A 19,916-nucleotide genomic window follows, 5' to 3' on the forward strand; every position below is an offset into this window, starting at 1 on the left:
CAATAAATGAATTTTATTCCAACTTGTTTTCTTCTTACTTCTGAAAACACTGAATTTTGCTTGACAAGGACAACATATAGATAGCTCATCTAAATGAGAGGAAATTTCAGGGTGCGTCCGGTTGCAGAAATACAAGATGTATAAACTAAACATTTGCTGTAAAACTAGGCACTATTAGAACAAGGGAAATTTGTGTGCTTTAGCTTTGCATTTCCCAGTCCACAGCCACTCAGAGCAAATTTAGCTCTCCTAATATGTATTCAAGCTGTCATCAGTAAGGGCTGATATCATCAGCTCTGTATCATTTAGTTCCTCACCAAGCATAATCCACTATGTCATCAGGAAAGTTAAACGGATGATTTTTCACAACCAGAGATTAAAAATATAATCTTAAAACTGGGTGAAACTATTCACATAATAAAATAGTAAAAGCATAATATGAACTAGCTGCTTCCCAATGACTTTTTGTTAAAAAGAAATCATTCATGAAGCGAGAAAGCAATGTATAGGTGGAATGTTGTTTGTTTCCAAGGGAGGAACTCATTTCAACTCTGTATCACATTAAACTTAAAGAAAATGTCCATGGAAAAATCATTCATGTTCATTTTGCCATCATAGCCTCAATCTCACCCACTTTCTACATTTGAATAGGAACAGCCAGGTCAGAGGAGAAGGATGAAGACTAGCAAATTATATCAGGAGTTAATCAATATGCTTGAGTATATCATTGAATTTTAAAAGTTGAAAATTCAAATAACACCTGTGATGAGAGATTCATCCCCAATATAAAACATTTTTGATTCTTCAAAGTTCAAACTTCAAAGTAAAAATTATTATCAAAGTACATACACATCACCACATTCAACCCTGAGATTCTTTTTCCTGTGGGCAGGCTCAGCAAATCCATAGAATAGTAACTGTAAACAGGATCTGTGAACAACAAACTATGCAAATGCAAATATAAATAAGTAGCAATGAATAAGAAGAGCATGAAATAACAAGATAAAGAGTCCTTAAAGTGAGATCATTGGTTGTGGGGAAACTAGAAATAGAATGAGTGTTGTTATCCACTTATGTTCAAGATTCTGATGATTGAGGGGTAGGAACTGTTTTTGAACCTGGTGAGATGAACCCTGAGGTACTTGTAGCATCTTTCTGATGGCAGCAGCAAGAAAAGAGCATGGACTGGGTGGCCTGGGTGATGAGGATCTTCAATGTTGCTTTCCTACAACAATGTTTTGTGTAGATGTCCTCAGTGCTTAGGAGGACTTTACCCATGAGGTACTAGGCCAAATCCACTACCTTTTATAGGATTTTCCACTCCAAGTCATTGGTGTTCCCATATCAGGCCTTAATTCCAGCCAAACAATACAATTTCCATCACACATATATAGAAGTTTGTCAAGGTTTCATCAACCTCCACAGATTCCTAAGAAAGTAGAGACACTTGTGCTTTCTTTGTGATTACATTTATATGATGGGTCCAGGACAGGTCCTCTGAGATTGTGACACCCAGGAGTTTAAAGTTACTGACCCTCCAATGAGTACTAGCTTGTGGATCTCTGGTTTCTCTCTCTTGGTCTACAATCGGTTTTGCTGACATTAAGTGAGAGGTTGTTGTTATGACACCACTCAGCCAGATTCTTCATTGCAAAGTATGATAGTTTTTGAAATGTCTATTTAATTTTTATGGCAACTCTATTCTTCCCCATTGTTCTTTATGTTATGGTTTGATTCTTTGAGTTTTGACGAGCATGAACAACATCTCATTAACTTGAAGTAAGGCTGGAATATCTCCGATGATTAGACAGCATCAACGGAGGAACAGAGTTTGTCATTTATGGTGTAATGCAAATCTGGAAACTCAACAGCTTAATATAACTCAATAAAATATGAGTTGCAAAAATAATGCACACAATTTAAGAAACTTAAGAAAGATAGCTTTTGGATCAAACTAATTGATATTAATTGCGGAAAGTGATGCTGACTAAATTGTGGGGTCACATCTTTTGTCTTGGGATTACAGTTCACTTGAACTTCCTACTTTTAAATGCTGAAGGAATCAGACATTCTGTTAATTTTGGTTTAGCTCATCCAGATGAGAAAAGTATGCTGTAGGAAGGCAATGTTTTCTTCTACACTGATGTATGCTACTCAATATTTAACCACATTTTGTTCCCCAGCCATTACTTTATTTTACTTGACTTTTCAATTGTGCTAAAAACTGGTGGAAAAGCGAGGCAGGCTTCAGAACTAGGCAATTATTCTGCATTATTTAAAAGATGGAATGAACTGTCAACCAGGACATAGGTTTGTGAACACAATAGATTTAAAATTTTTAAGAGCAATAATATTTTTGCACGATATTCATTTCAAATAAAGCTCACAATTCAAGAGGCAATTTTGAAACTGGAACTGTGCATGTTTCTAAAAGATTATGAACAATATGAAGCCATTTAAAATAATGCTATCAATTAAAGAATTTTGTTGGAAGCTTAAGACTGTCTTAGATCTGAACTAAGTGAACTTTTTGAGTAGGAGAGGCAAGCTACCCAAGTTACATTCATGGATATAAATAAGCAATTTTTAAAAATTGTTGATAATTTTAAATATTTATCATTTATTTAAATAAAGCAACTTCTTGAAAAATGAGCAAATCATACTAGATAAGAGAAGTTCACTTTAACATCAAGTTCACCAAAAAGCCTACCAAGGGTAAGGATCTACATAACTTTGGAATTTAAGGTGACCAAAATAATGCCAAAGAGGAAACAAAGTATGAGAATAAAATGGTAAGAGAACATTAAATACTTGAAAAGGAGGTGTTAAACAAATACCACTTATTTATCTGTATGGTATAATATATAAAATCATATCTTAAAAAGTGTGAAAATTGGAAGTCCAATGAGAAAAAGGATTGTTGAAACACATTTCTATCACTGATTTTTTTGCATAATTAATAAACATGATATTAATGAGACGAAATGCGAAGAAAATTGTTAGACTCGGTTGGCCAAATCCTTGTGCTTTAAAAGGATGGCCAAGAGAATTATGAATATTGGTTTGGGAAGGTACCTGATATTCCTTTTTTTAAGAAAGAAAGATATAATTAAAACAGAAAATATAAACCAATTAGCCTTAAATTAATGTGTGTAAAATGTTTTAGTTTCTGAAAATCATAATGAGGCATGGTCAACAACATTTTTGAAAAAGGAATTGTGCATAATAAATGCAATGGATTTTAATAAGCTTTATCAACAGGAGGCGTGATATAGGGGAACCAATGGTATTTCACCTGGGACTTTTAAACGCTTTTAATAAAGGGAGTCACAAGAGAAAGAATCATGTTTTCAGTTGTCAGTGTTACTGATCAGAATCTCAGTTGTTCAAAAAGTGAAGAAAGTCAGAATTGTGCAAGTCCTGTGAAAGGTGAAAATCTGGGATTTCGAGGGTTATGCCTGTTATTTGTTTTATGCCGGTACTCCCAAAGAAGAGAACGATAAGGTGCAAACTTACAAAAGGATTTTGGAAAACCAATTTGCGTGCCTGAAGTGAGAGATATTTGTCTTTGTTCACTGTACTGGGAAAATGTTACTCAGACTGAGAATTAGAGGTTAGGTCACATTTTGGATTTAATTACTTGATACTGATATGAACAGTGATCTCTTCACTTAATGCGGGTGTACTTTGTAAAAGAAAAGTACTGCATATGCTGGAAACTTGAATCAAGAATGAGAAATGCTAAAAATGTGTTAAACTCCAATGAACCACACTCTTGGGACATTTTTTGATGTCAAACCAGGAAGTTTGCCTGTTTGGATGTTATTACACCTCACTGTATTTTTAATTCACATTTATTAGATGTTGCGCACTAAAATAATACTGTTCTAAATCATCTCGATAAGTATAAAGAGAGTGTGGAAGTATAAAGGGAGTGTAGAAGACAAGGCCCTGATCAGTTTGAAGCAAGCTTAGGATGTGGGACCCTGGTGAGTTAAATGGGAGTGTGGGATCTGGGTTTTCCTGGTGAGCTGGAAGTGATTGTAGGAGCAGGGATTGGCATCAGATGAAAGAATAGGAAGCGGGACCCTGTGAGTGGGAAGGGATTACAAGAACTGAGACCTGGGTAAATTGGCGGGGTGGGTGTCAAGGCGGTAAGTGCAAAGATAAACTTGCTCAGTGAGGAAGCAGTCTCGTATCAACACATGGTCTGCTTTTGTTGCAGTTTTATTTTGGTTTTGGTTGTTGATACTTTTTAGTACAAATTAATTAATGTTCCAAAAAGTGCTACAATATTACAATAAAGGATGGTGCAGGCACTAAGTGAGCAAGGAACATTAAAAAGTGAGAAACAAAACTTCACACTTTCTTTTAAATTGCAAACTTTAATTAGTGTGAAACTCAATTAGCTGCTAATATATTTAAATAGGATCTTTCTTCCCAGCAATACATCAGAAATGATTTATTTACAGATTCAAGGAATGCAAAGCGGAAGGATTCAGAGTCAGAATCAGAATTAGGTTTAATATTGTAACGATGTTGTTTTGTGAAAGCATTATTTTGCAATGCATAATAAACAAAACTATCATTTACAATATGAAATATATAAAGTAAATTAGATAATTCATGCCAAAACAGAACAAAACTAAAAAAAATTAGTGAGATAGTGTAGATGGGTTCATTGTCCATTCAGAAATCTGATGGAAGAAGGGAAGAAGCTGTTCTTAAGATGTTGAGTGTATGTCTTCAGGCTCCTGTACCTCCTCCTTGATGGTAGCAATGAAGAGGGGGCATGTCTAGGTAATGAAGGTACTTAGTGATGGATGCCGCCTCTCTGAGGCATCGTTTCCTGATGGTGTCCTTGTTGCTGAGGAGGCTAGTGCCCCTGATGGATCTGGCGGAGTTTGTAACCTTCTGAGCTTTTTACAATACTGTGCGGTGGCCCCTCCATACTGGATAGTGATGCAACCCATTAGAATGCTGTCCACAGTACATCTGGAGAAATCATGACTCATCGTCTCCTCAAACTCTGAATAGAATATAGCTGCTGTCCTGCCTCCTTTGTAATTACAACATGTTGGGCCCAGGATCAACCTTCAGAGATGCTGACACCCGGGAACTTGAAATTGTTCACCCTTTCCACTGCTAATCCCTTGATGAAGACTGGTGCGTGTTCCCCTGACTTCCTGAAATCACAATCAATTCCTGGGTCTTACTGATGTTGAGGGCATGTTGTTGTTGTGACACCACTCAGCATGCTGATCTATCCCACTCCTGTACACCTCTTCGTCACCATCTGAGATTCTGTCCACAAAAGATTGTGGATTCTGTCCACATTCATTGGCAAATTTATAGATGGTGTTTGAGCTGTGCCTAGATACACAGTTGTTGGTGCAGAGAGAGTAGAGCAGTAGGATTGCCTGGTTATTGTGTCTATTATTTTAGTGCTAGATTCGATCAAGGCAGTAGTTAAGGTAAAGTTATATTCAGTCTATTGCAAGGTGACTTTGTGAAAGTCATGACAAGGAAAGACTAATACAAAATAAAACACCTGTTCTGGTATTTAGAAAGTATAGATTGCTGCATTATACTGCAAGATACTGTTTTATGCCAACGGAAGGATGCAAATCGAATGGAAATAGGTACTTCTTTTAGCGTCATTATTGATGTATGTTCTGATGTGGGTTGCCACTCGGAATGTCTGTCAAATATTCCCTTGGAGTTCTTCCAAGACAGATCCTGCACGTACTGAAGGGTCTTTGGGCATGTGGCTGCAGTGGTGATGATATCATAATGACATGCTGCTGGGAACTGACAGCTCTCTGAATTCTCACCTGGTCCAATTGCAACAAAATGTTTCAAGCAGACATGATAGGTATGAAACATACAATTTATTAGTCTTAAAGGTAAATTGAAAACTCAGCTTATTTAGAGGTTACAGTTATTTTTGTATAGTTCCTCAACTGTGATTTCACGTATTGCTCACAAGGCATAAACAATGAGTCAAAATTTGCCCTCGGTATTTTTTCTCATGGCTACAAGCTTAATCATAGTAATAAGTTATGAATTTAAATTGCTAATAGAGAAGAGTGGTGACATAACACTTAATTTAACAGGCAAGTCATCCAGAGACCCTGATCTCACTCTGTCTGTTGTGGAATTCAGAGGATTTGCTATCATTCAAACTCAACCAATTAACCATTTGGAGTTGAATAATAATATAACCAGCCTGCCACCCTGATTGTCAGAGCTCTTCCGATCCTTGAAGATGTGCTGTGAATATCGATCTTACAGGTGGACTGGGTCTGATGTGGATCATTGATCCACTAAGACCAGCGGAGCAAAGTGTATCACAGTTAGCTCTCAGCTGTGGTAAAAGTGATCATTGCTCTCAACTTTGAAAATTAGAATTAACTGATACTTTCAGCAAAGAAATTTGCAGAAAATTATTTGATACAACAGAATTGCCTTTTTAAACTAATATCTCTCTGCTTTGTAATAGGTATTAATCATAATAAAGGGAAATTAGATTCTGCTGAGTAGACAAGACCAGTTCTGCTGATATAAAGTCCTCTGAAACAAATTGACTCCTGAAATGCCTTGACATGGTGGAATTGGAAAGAATGTGGGAACATCTTGAATGAGTGATTGCTGTTTAAATATAAGGAGTTTCCCTTTAAAGACAAAGGTGAATTATTTTTTTCACCAAATAGCATAAGTCTTTGCTTACCACAGCGTCGCAAGGAAGAGAGAGTGATTATTTGTAAAGCAGGGGTGGGTAGGTAATTGATAAACGAAGGGTTGAGAAGTTATTGTGCCGCTCAAGATACAATATGATTAGTCTTCATCTTACTAAATGAAAGAGCAGGCTTGAGAGACTGCAGCGACGACAAGGGACCATTTGACTGAATGCAGCATCAAGCAGCTCTGGTAAAGTCAATGGGCATTGAAAGGTAAGATTGTAGCAGTGTGCTACACGCAGCGCTGAAATAACAACATGGAGTCGGTAAACTGCAGTTAAAGAAGATTTTATTCAAACTTTGCGGCCTCGCTTTAAAGCCCTGATCCCGCCCTCCCCGGGCGCGGATGCTGTAGGGGGCGCGTATTCACAGTCCCGCGCGGGCTTTTCCCTTTGTTGGTGAAGCAGACCTGGCGCCCTTTTGGGACTGGCCTTTATGCCGGCGTGCAGGCTATTTGTGAGCCGGTTCGAGTGCGCTAGGAAGTGGGTCGCCACATAACCCCCCCCCCCCCAAGAACTGGCGATACACCCCCCCAATGTCCTCAGTCTGGGCCGGACCTTGTTTGGGAGGTCTGCCTCTGCGCCGCGGTGCCGGAAACTGGACCGGTTGCGCCACGTCCACATGGGCCAGTTTGAGTCGGTCCACCGTGAAAATCTCTCCCCGCAATGTCCAGCACGAATGTGGACCTGTTGTTCCTGATCACCGTAAATGGCCCCTCGTAGGGCCGCTGTAGCGGTGGCCGATGCCCACCCCTTCGTACAAACACAAACTTACATTTCTGCAGGTCTTTGGGTATGCAGGTCGGGTTCTGCCCATGCTACGAAGTGGGTACGGGGGCCAGGGCCGAGCCTCTTGCGTAGTCTGCCCAGGACTGCTGTGGGTTCTTCCTCATGCCCCTTGGGGCTGTTATGAACTCCCTGGGGACGACCAGGGGTGCGCCGTATGCCAACTCGGCCGATGAGGTGTGCAGATCTCTTTGGGCGCCATGCGGATGCCGAGTAGGACCCAGGGAAGCTTGTCCACCCAGTTAGCTCCTCTCAGGCGGGCCATGAGAGCTGACTTTAAGTGACGGTGGAAACACTCCACCAGGCCGTTCGACTGTGGGTGGTAGGCAGTTTTGTGGTGCAGCTGTGTCCCTAAAAGGGTGGCTATAGCTGACCACAGGGTGGAGGTGAACTGGGCGCCTCTGTCGGAGGTAATGTGGGCTGGTACACCAAAGCGGGACACCCAGGTGGCGATCAGTGCCCGGGCGCAAGATTCGGAGGTGGTGTCGGTGAGCGGGATCACCTCTTGCCATCTGGTGAACCGGTCCACAAAGTAAACGGGCAGCCCGCTCGTGTCGTGAGAGTCCAAAAGGCATAATGAGCAGGGCTTTGAATTCTGTGTATTTGCCGTCTTCCGGGGTGACTGTATGAACTCCTCAACCTGGGCCGCTGTCTCCTGGTCGAGGGAGCTCACCACATAGTAGTAACGTGTGGCCTCCGAGGTTATCTGCCGAACGTGGAATTGGGCTTCTGCTTGCTGGAACCATAGGTGAGGTTGCAGCGTCCAGAAGCTTGGCAGTTTAACGAAACTGCATGAACAGATGCGGCATCGGTCATCTTCGGCCCAAATATCGTTTGGTCCGTCGGGGTCACCAATTGTAGTGGTGTGCTACGCGCAGCACTAAAATAACGACACGGAGTCGGTAAACTGCAGTTAAAAAAAGATTTTATTCGAACTTCGCAGCCTCACTTTAAAGCCTCCTTGATCCCACCCTCCCTGGGCGCGGATGCTGTAGGGGGCACGTATTCACAGTCCCCCGCAGGCTTTTCCCTTTGTTGGTGAAGCAGACCTGGTGCCCTTTTGGGACTGGCCTTTGTGCTGGCACACTGGCTATTTGTGAGCCGGTTCGAGTGCGCTAGGAAGTGGATCGCCACAGCACTTCATTTATTGGTGCCACACCTCATGATTGAAGGTAGTTGTGATAGTTTGAGTTATCTCATGCAAGGGCTATGTTGTATATAAGTTTAACCATCTTCAGAAGTTTCATCAATGTCTTTCCTTCCACTTTAAAATAAGAAATGGGAAAGTTTGCTGATGATTGTGAAGTTTATTTACATTTCCTGAGTAAATGAAGCACTTCACGCCTAAATGTGCTGCAACTTGGACAATATTTTGCCATGGGTAATAAGTGAGAAGTAACATTCATATCACACATGTGGCAGTCAATGACCAACACTTAGAACAAGAAAGAGACTGTCTACCCATGCACTAAATCACTGTGTCCACATCATCCGTACACAGATGTCAGCAGCAACCAGAAACTCAACTAGATGGGCCACATTAGACGCGGTGGCTTCTAAAATAGGTCAGCGTTGTTTATCCTGTGATAACTTCTGCTACACCAGGGCCTTCATACCAACTCCAAGGCATAATGCAGAAATTTGAAGGGATATTATCCACTCCCTTGAATGAGTGCAGGGCCAGCCATTCTCAAGAAGCTTAATAGCATCCAAAGTAATGTCCCCCTCTGGAATGGCAGCCATAAACATTATTAATTCCACTAACAGCATGCTGCTGCATTTACCACGCACAAATTACATTACAGTTACTTGCCAAGGCTGCTCTAACAGCACTTCCCCAATCAAGGACCTCAACTACTACGTAGAAAAGGCCATTAGGTGCATGGAGCACAGGACTGATACATTCCTTTCAAAGTCAAATCTTGAAGTATATCGCTATTCCTTCACCACTGCTGGGAGTATATCTTGCAATGCATCGTTCCCGTACCTATACTAAAATGGACGGAACTGGCTGAAGAAGTGACTCTTCACTTTTCTCAAGGGTAATTAGAGAAAGGTGATGAATGTCATTCTCACCAGCAACATTCACTTCCTGTAATAGAACAGGAAACAAGATGCCACTTAAACTAATGCTTGCATCTGAGATGGAGAAATGTGCAAGTGTAAAAGTTGTTTTAAGTAAATTGCCAGTCAGTTGTACTCAGCTTCCAATATTTGTTTCAATTGAATAAACCCCCAAATGAGTCAGAATTTTGGCAAGAAGATTGTTCTTTGTGTGATCTAGCCAATCATTAATGTTGCTAACACTTCCAGGCAGTTTGAGTTCACAAGCTCAGTTGAAGCTGGGCTAGGTAGAAATAAATGGTGACAGCTAAATAGTCCACATTGTCCCCATTGAATTGGGATTTTAAATTGGTCTTTAAATAGATGAAGTCTCCAACTCTTACACATACCTGAGTACTGTTAAGTTAACAAACAGGAAGTCAGGGCACTGACTTGCATCTGGCTCCCAGCATTCACATACTGCCAAGACATTGCAGAGCTAAGCTGCAGGCAAGCTCCTGCAAAAATGCCCCAGCAGAGAGACACTGGTCGAATGATAAAAGTCATAAGGCAGTTTAAGATACTTTTCTGTCAAGCAAACTTGGCTTCTTCTGTTTGAACTTCTGCCAGCCATGCCACTGACTGGCCCGTGTCCATCCCTGTGCTTGTGTTTGGCAGGATTCTACCCTTCACAGCCAGGTTAACTGAGGCTTCGTCAGTAGCATCTTAATAAGCACAACTGTTAACGTCATTGGAGAGACAAGCAAATGCAGATTTTTGAATCTGGAGCAAAAAAGCAAACCACTGGAAGCATTTAGCAGATGAAGTAGTATCTGTGGAGGCAAGATGGGTTGAGACCCTGCATCAGGACTAAGGGTGCAGACGCAAGATAGCCGTTGTTGGGAGTTGTTGCTGTAGCTCCCAGAGAGGACAGACATTAGCAGAGCTGCTATCCCTCTCAGGGCTTAGAATTTCAATAGGTGTCAATAGCTTCATTTAATGTCAGAGAAATGTATATGATATAGATCCTGAAATTCTCTATCTTCGCAAACATCCACAAAAAACAGAGGAGTACCCCAACGAATGAATGACAGTTAAAAGGTTAGAACCCCAAAGCTCACCCAGCTCCCCCCTCTCATGCACAAACAGCAAAAAGGCAATGATCCCTCCGACCCCCACCAGCAAAAAACCATCAACACCCTCCACCGAGCACTCAAGTGTGCAGCAAAACATCGATAAAGACACAGACTTGCAGTACCCCAAAAACTACTTGTTCATCCAATAATTCAACATAGGTTCTCTCTCTCTCCCTAATAAGGGAAAAAGACCTGCCCCTATTACATGGCCGGAGAGGAGAGATAACAAACAGCTCGCTGATTTACGATGTTTAAAGTCCAAGCTCAGCACCCAGAGAGTCGGCAGCGAAAAGCCACAGCTCGCTGGACACACAACCCCCAGCAGCTAACCCACTGTTCCCGATGTTCCGTGTTCGCCCGTGATGTCGTGCCTGCAAATGTAGCAATACTGAACAGTTTCTCAATTACTGCTTTAATATCAACAATGCAACTTAACAGTCAGTGAAACCTGACATTTTGAGAAAGATTTTAATCTAAATAAACTGATAAACTGTGGCAAGAAAGATGAATGTAGTCATTTCTAACACTTCCCTGAAGTTTATTTGTAAATTGCTTAATTCTGCAGAAAAATTAGCAAATGCTTAATCACCTCTTGGGGAAGAAGTATCCTATTAATAGTGTTGGTGCTGGCAGCATTTCCTTTCTTCAGATGGCCTATGTATCTGTATGACATCTGAAAGTGGAGATAATTGGAAATGACAGGAAAACTCATTAAGTGGTTGATTTTGTATTTGACTATTTGGGATTAGCACAACTGTGCTGTTAAGCTGTAAGGTTTTTGCCTTACTGGCCTCTAACATTGTATTATTTTGTAGTTGAATGTTACTATAAATTGCAGTTGGGTAAACAATTACCCATGTTTTGGTTCTGAATTATTGATTTCCTGTAATGCTTGTAGGAAATTTATCCATCATATAGATAAATGATGGATAAATATTCACTGCATGCCGATACTTTACTGTTGATTACCAAATGCTTTAGTGAAAATGATTAAGAATTCTGCAATTTGCATGGTTTCTAATGACTGCAATTGCATTTCAGAATAATATGTGTTAATCTGTAATGTGGTAGCAAATAATCTGAGATTATGATGTTGCTATATGAAATGGTCTCTGAAGTTTTCAAAAAGAAAATAGACATTAGAATCAAAATTAGGAATTTGGCCTAATTCCGTGGCCATGGAGCAACTACAGTAAAAGCCCAAAATAAGTGCACTGCAGAAACCTTGGCAGGTAGAAGGCATTGAGAGATTACTTTTAAAATAAGAATGAGGATTCTAAAATGGAGAAGAGATGGGGTGAATCGGACTTGATGTGATTGAGACATCGGCAGAGAGGTTTAGATTACAACTGTGGTAACTTCTACTTTACAAAAAGACTACTCAACAATTTGATGGCCAAAAGAGCATCTTTATCTGGGACGGCAAATGATATTTACAATACAGAGGCTTCCAGGTACCTCGTGTGGCATGAGTGGTGGAACTATATACAATGCATACTGGGAGTAAAAAGAGCGGAAGTAAAGACCCCGCCAACCCCGGATCCCGCCTCCTGCTACAGACAGCTCCCCGACTAGTATTAACTTACTTTTAATAATACTCACATTTCAACATTTCTCCCCCTTTAAAATCCAACATTCCCCACGTATAGAAGAACTGGGAAATAAAAACAGTGGTATCATTAGCAACAGGTTACCAATACAAAAACACCTAAAAAGAAAAGTGGCAAATTCAACATTCAATCTAACAACAAAAGAAACCATCCAATCAAAGATTCAGTCTGTCAGGAGGTTTTCAAGGGCACTGCGGTTCAGACACTACCCCCGGTGACCCAGCAGGCACCGCTGGTGAGGATGTTTTGGGTGGATCCAGTGTTGGGGACACGAGAAGGGTCTGTGTGTTCACGTGAGAATGTCCATCCTCTTCAGGGGACTCTGCCCCCTCTGCCAGTGTGTGTCCTTCTAGCAAAGTCACTGGTGGACATGCTTCCCCAGTAGTCCATCTCACCATTGGAAACTCCATGGAACTGTCTACCTCTGAGCCAGAATCATGATGCAGGCACACATGGTCCTGATGTCTGTGGTAAACACGCCCATCAGTCAGCTTAACAACATAGGAGACTGGACCACTCTGCTTAAGAATAACACCAGGTAGCCATTGCTGATGGTTTCTGACATTAGACATTGTCATCCAGTTCTAACTGTCTGTCTCGCACATGCTGATCATGTCCCTCCTTCTGCTTTTCCTGTTTTCTCTCCACTTTTGCCTTCGTGCCTGGGCGCATCAGTTCCAATCTTGACTTAGGCCTACGTCCCATCAGCATCTCTGCTGGAGTGTGTGCAATCATAGTCCGTGGAGTGAGGAGGTATTTAAACAGGAAACGTGAAAGCCAGGTACTAAGAGAATTCCCTGTCAGCTGCTTCAGGCCTTCCTTCACTGTCTGAACAGCCCGCTCAGCCAAACCATTTGAGCCTGGGTGGAAAGGGGCTGAACGAGTATGATGAATGCCTTTCTGCCGTATGAACTCTCCAAACAGCTCACTGGTGAACGTCGGGCCATTATCAGTGACCAGAGTGTCCGGCAACCTGTGGACTGCAAACACTTGCCTGAGTTTGTCTATGGTTGAGGGGGCTGTGATGTTGCTCATGATGTGAGCTTCGATTCATTTGGAATGCGCATCTACCATTACAAGAAACATCTGTCCCATAAAGGGGACAGCAAAGTCCAAATGTAGCCTAGACCAGGGGTAGACAGGCCACTCCCATGGGTGCAAAGGAGCTGGTGGCGGCATGTTCAGATTGGTCTGACTTTGTGTGGTGAACTACATATACGTGTCTGGACACGCCCCCTGCTGACTGCTCCTGTGGCTCCTCCCACAGACCCCTGTATAAAGGTGATCAAGGCCTGAACCCAGCCTCTCAGTCTCCAGGATGTAGTATGGTGGTCACTCACTGCTTGTTCCTTTTTCCAGTCAATAAAAGCCGATATCTCACCTTTACGTCTCAGAGTGAGTTATTGATGGTGCATCACTTTGCGTGCATGATTTTACCTTGTTCTCCAGATCCTGATCCATTCTTGGCCACCAGATGTAGGATTCTGCAAGGCTTTTCATTCGAGACACCCCTGGATGAGTCTTATGAATTTCCTCCACAATCTGTGAATGGCCAGGGGGAGGCACGATGACCCTCGCCCCCCAGAAAATGCAGCCATCCTGCAGACTCAGTTCTCTCTTGCGTTTGGCATAAGGTCTCAGTTCCTCTCCTTCCACGACTCTGGGCCAACCTCATAAAATAAAAGTCTTGACTTGAGACAGGACTGGGTCACTCTCTGTCCATTCTTTGACCTGGGTCACCTTTACAGGTGTCTTGAACAGCCTCTCCAATGAAAACGCAGTCTCTGGAGGCACATCTGTAGTAATAGGCGTCTCAGGCAAAGGGAGTCAACTCAGCGCATCAGCTTTTGCATTATCCCCACCTGCTCTGTACACAATAGTACACTGGTAGGCTGACAATGTGAGAGCCCAACGCTGCATCCTGGCTGAGGCTAGTGGTGGGATGCATCTGGTATCCCTAAAAAGGCTCATCAGTAGTTTATGGTTCATATAAATTGTGAATGCACGTCCACAAGGGTACTGATGAAAACATTTGACCGCAAAAACAATGGCCAGACCTTCTTTGTCTAGCTGTGAATATCCCTTCTCAGCAGCCGTCAGGGTACGTGAAGCAAAACCAATAGGCTTCTCTGAACGGTCCTCCATTACGTGTGAGTGAACTGTCCCAACTCCATCGGGCGAAGTGTCGCAAGAAAGGGTGATCTCCTTCTCTGGGTCATAGTGAACGAGCAGCTTCGCTGAGTGCAGGAGTTCTTTCACTTTCTTGAAAGCTTCCTCCTGCTCTTCACCCCACCGCTACTTAGTGTCATTGTGAAGCAGCTTATACAGTGGGGCCAAAACCTTTGAGCGGTCCGGAAGAAACTTGCCATAATAATTCACCATGCTCAAAAATGATCTGAGTTCAGTGACTCTCTTGGGGCTTGGGGCCTCCTTGATAGCTCTCACTTTGTCCTCCACTGGGCAAAGCCCCTCAGCTGTAATCGTGTGTCCCAGGTAGGTCACACTGAGAGCCAGGAACACACATTTTCCGCGTTTCAACCACAGCCCTGCGTCTGAGAGTCTCTTCAGTACCTGTTCTAAATTAGCCAGATGTTCCCTCTTCATGGCTCCTGTGATCAAAATATCATCAAGATACACTGCTACATGTGGAATCCCCTGCAGCAAAGAGTCCGTTGTCCTTTGGAAAATGGCGGGGCTAGACGCCACTCCAAACACCAGGTGATTGTATTTGAATAATCCTTTGTGCGTATTGATGGTGACGTACTCCTTTGAATCCTCGTCAAGCAGCAGCTGTTGGTAGTCGTGGCTCACATCCACTTGTGAACAGCTTACCCCCTGACAGGGTCGCAAACAGGTCATCCACCTGTGGCAATGGGTACTCCTCCAGCCTTGAGACCTGATTCACCGTAAGCTTGACATCCCCACATATCCTCACCGTTTCATCTGCCTCCAAAACTGGAACAATAGGAGCCGCCCACCTTGAAAACTGGATGGGCTCAGTGATGCCCAGCCCCTGTAAACGTTCCAGCTCCGCCTCGACTTTGCCTTTCATGGCACAGGGCACCGACCTGGGCTTAAAAAAACGTGGTGTGGCCTCAGGGTCGACATGGAGTTTCACGGTCACGCCCTTCAGTGTGCCCAGCTCGTCCCTGAAAACGTCACTATACCGCTGCAGCATGTCCTGCATTATGTGTGCATACTTAATTTCATGCCAGTTGAGCCAGATTTTGTGAAGACAATCGCGGCCCAAAAGACTGGGCCCACTGCCCTTAGCTGTCACCAGCCTGGCTTCAGCCTTCTGGCCCCCGGCTGAAATATCGACATATAACACCCCTAAATGAGGTGTGGGCTGCCCCGTATAGGTCCTGAGTTGGAGCTTAGATGGTCTGATGGGAGGCAGGTTGGATCCCCATGTCCTCCTGTAGGTCTCTTCACTAATGACCGGTGCAGTCGCCCCTGAATCAATCTCGAACTTAATGTGCTTGACAGTGACTGTGGCATAATAGGGTTCAGGTGGTTCCTCATCCGTTTCCACCCCAAACATGTTGTAGGCACATGCTGCCTCTCCGTCTGCTTCTCCTCGGTGGTGTGTGGCTGCCTGAGTCTGCTGAGCTTCCCCTGCCCAGGCTTAACCTCACCCTTTATGCTCCTGCACTTTTTAGCTAAATGTCTGTTTTTGCTACAAGCATGGCAGACAGTATCTTTGAATTTACAAACATTTGCATAGTGCGTTTCTCTACACCAAAAACATTCCACCTGCTTTACCTGTTTACCAGTCTCCCACCTGACTTGGAGCACTGCTGACAACTGCGATCCCCCATATCCTTTCTGTATATCCGTGGCATTATTAGCAGCCATCTCCATGCCTTGGGCAATCTCTAGGGCTGTCTTGAAAGTCATTGGTGGGGTTTCCCCCAACAAGCGGCGTTGTGTGGCGTCATTATTAATGCCGCATACTAATCTATCACGGAGCATGTCATCCAACACGGCTCCGAAATCGCAATGCTCCGACAGCTGCCGAAGCTCAACCACAAAATCGGCCACAGACTGACCTGGCTTCTGGACATGGCTGTGAAACTTGAACTGTTGAACTATCACTGAAGGCTTTTGATTGTGGTGGTTCCCCACGAGCTTGACCGGTTCGTCGTATGGAATTTCTCCCGGTTTCTGCGGCATAGCTAAGTTCCGTATCAGCTTGTATGTCTTTGCCCCACAGACACTCAGGAGAATAAAGCGCTTCTTAGCCTCCTCAGTAATTCCATTAGCACAGAAAAAGAGGCCCAACCTTTCCTCGTACTCCGGCCACCCGTCAATTTGCTCGTCGAACACACCGACCGTTCCGAACGCAGCCATCCGAACACGAGGCTCCTCGCCCGCTCACAGCTCCTGATCGAAAACGGGGCCGACCCGTCCACAAAACCAGTTTACCTCATCGCCAAAAATATGTGGTAACTTCTACTTTACAAAAAGACCACTTGACAATTTGATGGCCAAAAGAGCATCTTTATCTGGGACGGCAAATGATATTTACAATACAGAGGCTTCCAGGTACCTCGTGCGGCATGGGTGGTGGAACTATATACAATGCATACTGGGAGTAAAAAGAGCGGAAGTAAAAACCCCGCCAACCCCAGATCCCGCCTCTTGCTACCAACAGCTTCCCAATTAGTATTAACTTACTTTTAATAATACTCACATTACAACAACAACTTTATGGGGGATAGAACGAGGAAAGTCAGCTGGCATTGCACCACTGATAAAGGTTTCAGGAAAAGGATGCGCCATGGTCTGGAGCTGGATTGAGGCAGTCTTATTGATACGTTTTCCAGAGCTCAATATGGGACTGAGGTTTTCTAACTTTCTGGTTCCATTTCAAGCAGATCCTAGATAAAGAGGACAGCCAGTAAAAAATTTTGTTGATGTGTTGATGCTTTAAATAAAGTTATTGTTAAAAAATCACACAAAATGTAGGTGTTGGGATAAAAGCACAAAGAAAGGGTTTGAATGAAAGTGGGACCGTGTCTGAAACGTTTAAAGCAGCCATGCAAACACAGTAGACAATAGGGAGGGAATGCAGGCTTTTTTTTCAAGCAGGTTGGAGTTTATCAATTTGGAATTCTTTGTGCAATGCTACGAATCACCAGGGAAGCCACACCTAGAGATGAATCCGATGAGAGGATAGGTTGAAACAAAGGGCAAACTTATTGAAATCTACAAAATTCTTAGGGGACCTGACAGGGGAAATACTGCGAGGCCATAAAGGTCTAGAAACAGATGACAGAATAGGGATGCTCATTTTTAAACTGAAATAATGAAGAATTTCTTTTCTCTCACAGGTTTGAAAGTCTTTGGAATTTATCGCTCCAGACATCTGTGAAAGCTGAGCAAAGTAGTCAAAGCAGTGACAGACAGATATTTAATCAGTACATGAACCAAAGATTATGGGGAAGTGGCAGGAAACTGAAAAAGAACATAAAATTGGCATCAAAGTTATCGAATGGCAAAGCAGTCTTGAGGGGCTGAATAGCCGACTCTGGTTTCTATTTCTTATGGTACTTTGGTTCTGATTTGAATTTTAATAACAAATATGCAATAGTTCTCACCCTTAAGGGCAAAGGAGAAATGGGAGAGGAGTTTACAAAATATTTTGCAATGGAGGAAATTTTGAAGGTCATCTTTGCATTCCAAAGTTAGTCTCAGAATAATAATAAATCCCAGAAGAATGATGTTGGGCCTGGCGTGCTTTTAGTATCCATAAACACAGCTGGTAATGAATGGTGCATTTCATAGCCCAAATCTGATTGGACTGAGAGTGAACTTCAATGCTGTACTGTGATGGTGCTGAGTTCATTGTCCGCAAAGTCCAAAACTCAAGAAGTCAAAAGGAGGTTTTAAGCCCTATCTGATTTAGGTGATATCTACAGGTACACTCACTACAGGGAGTTTCTGCCTATTCTTCAAGAACTAGCTTGTCTAGTTTTTCTGGTGAGATTTAGCTGCCAATACTCACTGCCTGAGTGATGGGATTCCCCCTCCCCCCCACACCACACCAAGGAGATATTTCCTAGCTGTTTGAAGCAGTTTGAACCTAGTTTATTTTTATTTTAGATGATTTAATTTAGATAAATAGTTGTTAACACACTTATAACACCCACAGAGGATTTCTGACTGATAAAATATTTTTGAATTCCAAAAGATTTATAAACTACAGAGGATTTCCAAACACATGTACAATTCTTATGAACTAAAAGAGTGGCAGATCGAGTTGTCTGTTGTAGAAACTGAAGGCTGAGGAATGAATTCTATTTCTTCTTTCTGTCATTCTGCTTGTCATTCCTAACAATCCCAGTGCTTTCTAACATTCATACTGCTTCAATACTCGTTGACATTATTTGTATGCGATGTTTTCCAGATACCTTTGCTGTGACAAAGTAACTCACACATATGGCCTAAAAACCTCTGGGGACAAAATTAATGTTGTACGGTCTGACTATCTGAGTATAACACCATATGATATAGGAGCAGAATTAGTCTATTTAGTCCATAGAGTCTGCCTGCCCTTCTATCATGGCTGATTTATCCACCTCAATCCCATTCTCCCCATAACCTTTGACACCCTTATTAATCAACACCATATCAACCTCCACTTAAATATACCCAATGACTTGGCCTCCACAGCCATCTGTGTAAAAGAACTCCACTGTTTCACCTCCCTCTGGCTAAAGAAATTCTTCCTCATCTCTGCTCTAAGGGATGTCTTCCTATTCTGAGGCTGCGCCCTTTGGTTCTAAACTCTTCCATGTAGGAAACATCCTCTCCACATCCACTCTATATGGACCTTTCAATATTTGATAGGTTTCAATGAGATCCCCACTTGTTCTTCTAAACTCCTGTGAATACAGGCCCAGGGACATCAAATGCTGCTCATACATTAACCCTTTCATTCCCAGGATCATTCTTGTCAACTTCCTCTGGACCCTCTCCACTGTCAGCACAGCTTATCTTAGATAAGGGGCCCAAAGATGCTCACACTACTCTAAGTGTTGTCTGACTAATGCCTTATAAAGCCTTGGCATTACACCCTTTATTCCTTTCTACCACTTCCCTAAACAAATATCCTGACTATTGATTGATTAATAATTACTCTTGGCTAATGCAGACAGGAAGGATCATAGTCACCTCACTTTGCAAACCATACATCCTAGCAGCTAGCCCCATGGTGTAGGTCAGCAGCCCATGTTCTGTAATTTTGTTGTTTGCAAAGCTGTACTTTTAACTTTAACCTGATTGTTTACCAAGACTGAAGACTGGTTCTTGTTTTCAACAAGAAGCCGAGCAAGGAACATTGGTTAGAAGTTTCACTTTGTCTCATACAGCTCCGCTGGAAAGCTGAGATTGTCAGTAAGCCTCTGGTGCCCTGGAAAGAAAATAGCTGTGACACTACCACAAGCTGTATTTGGATTGGGGAATGGAAAAGAAGGGATGGATTCATGGAGAGGAGCAATAAATATCCAAGAAGAAACAGCAAAATGAATTGAATTAGTGAATGAATTGGGCAGTACAGATAGTGAAAGGGGAAACTCATCTCAGCAAAGCACTTCT

General features: G+C 42.7%; 1 protein-coding gene and 1 pseudogene across 1 annotated transcript in view; one reads left to right on the top strand and one right to left on the bottom strand.

Annotated features, from left to right (window-relative positions):
• The window catches only part of gabbr2 (gamma-aminobutyric acid (GABA) B receptor, 2), a 973,371-nt gene that overhangs the window by 251,130 nt on the left and 702,325 nt on the right, over nucleotides 1-19,916 (top strand). The gene's annotated exons all lie outside the window — the stretch shown is intronic.
• Nucleotides 12,879-16,667, bottom strand: LOC132394938 (uncharacterized protein K02A2.6-like; annotated as a pseudogene).

The sequence above is a fragment of the Hypanus sabinus genome, chromosome 6 (genome assembly GCF_030144855.1).
Source record: "Hypanus sabinus isolate sHypSab1 chromosome 6, sHypSab1.hap1, whole genome shotgun sequence".
Classification (NCBI taxonomy): domain Eukaryota; kingdom Metazoa; phylum Chordata; class Chondrichthyes; order Myliobatiformes; family Dasyatidae; genus Hypanus; species Hypanus sabinus.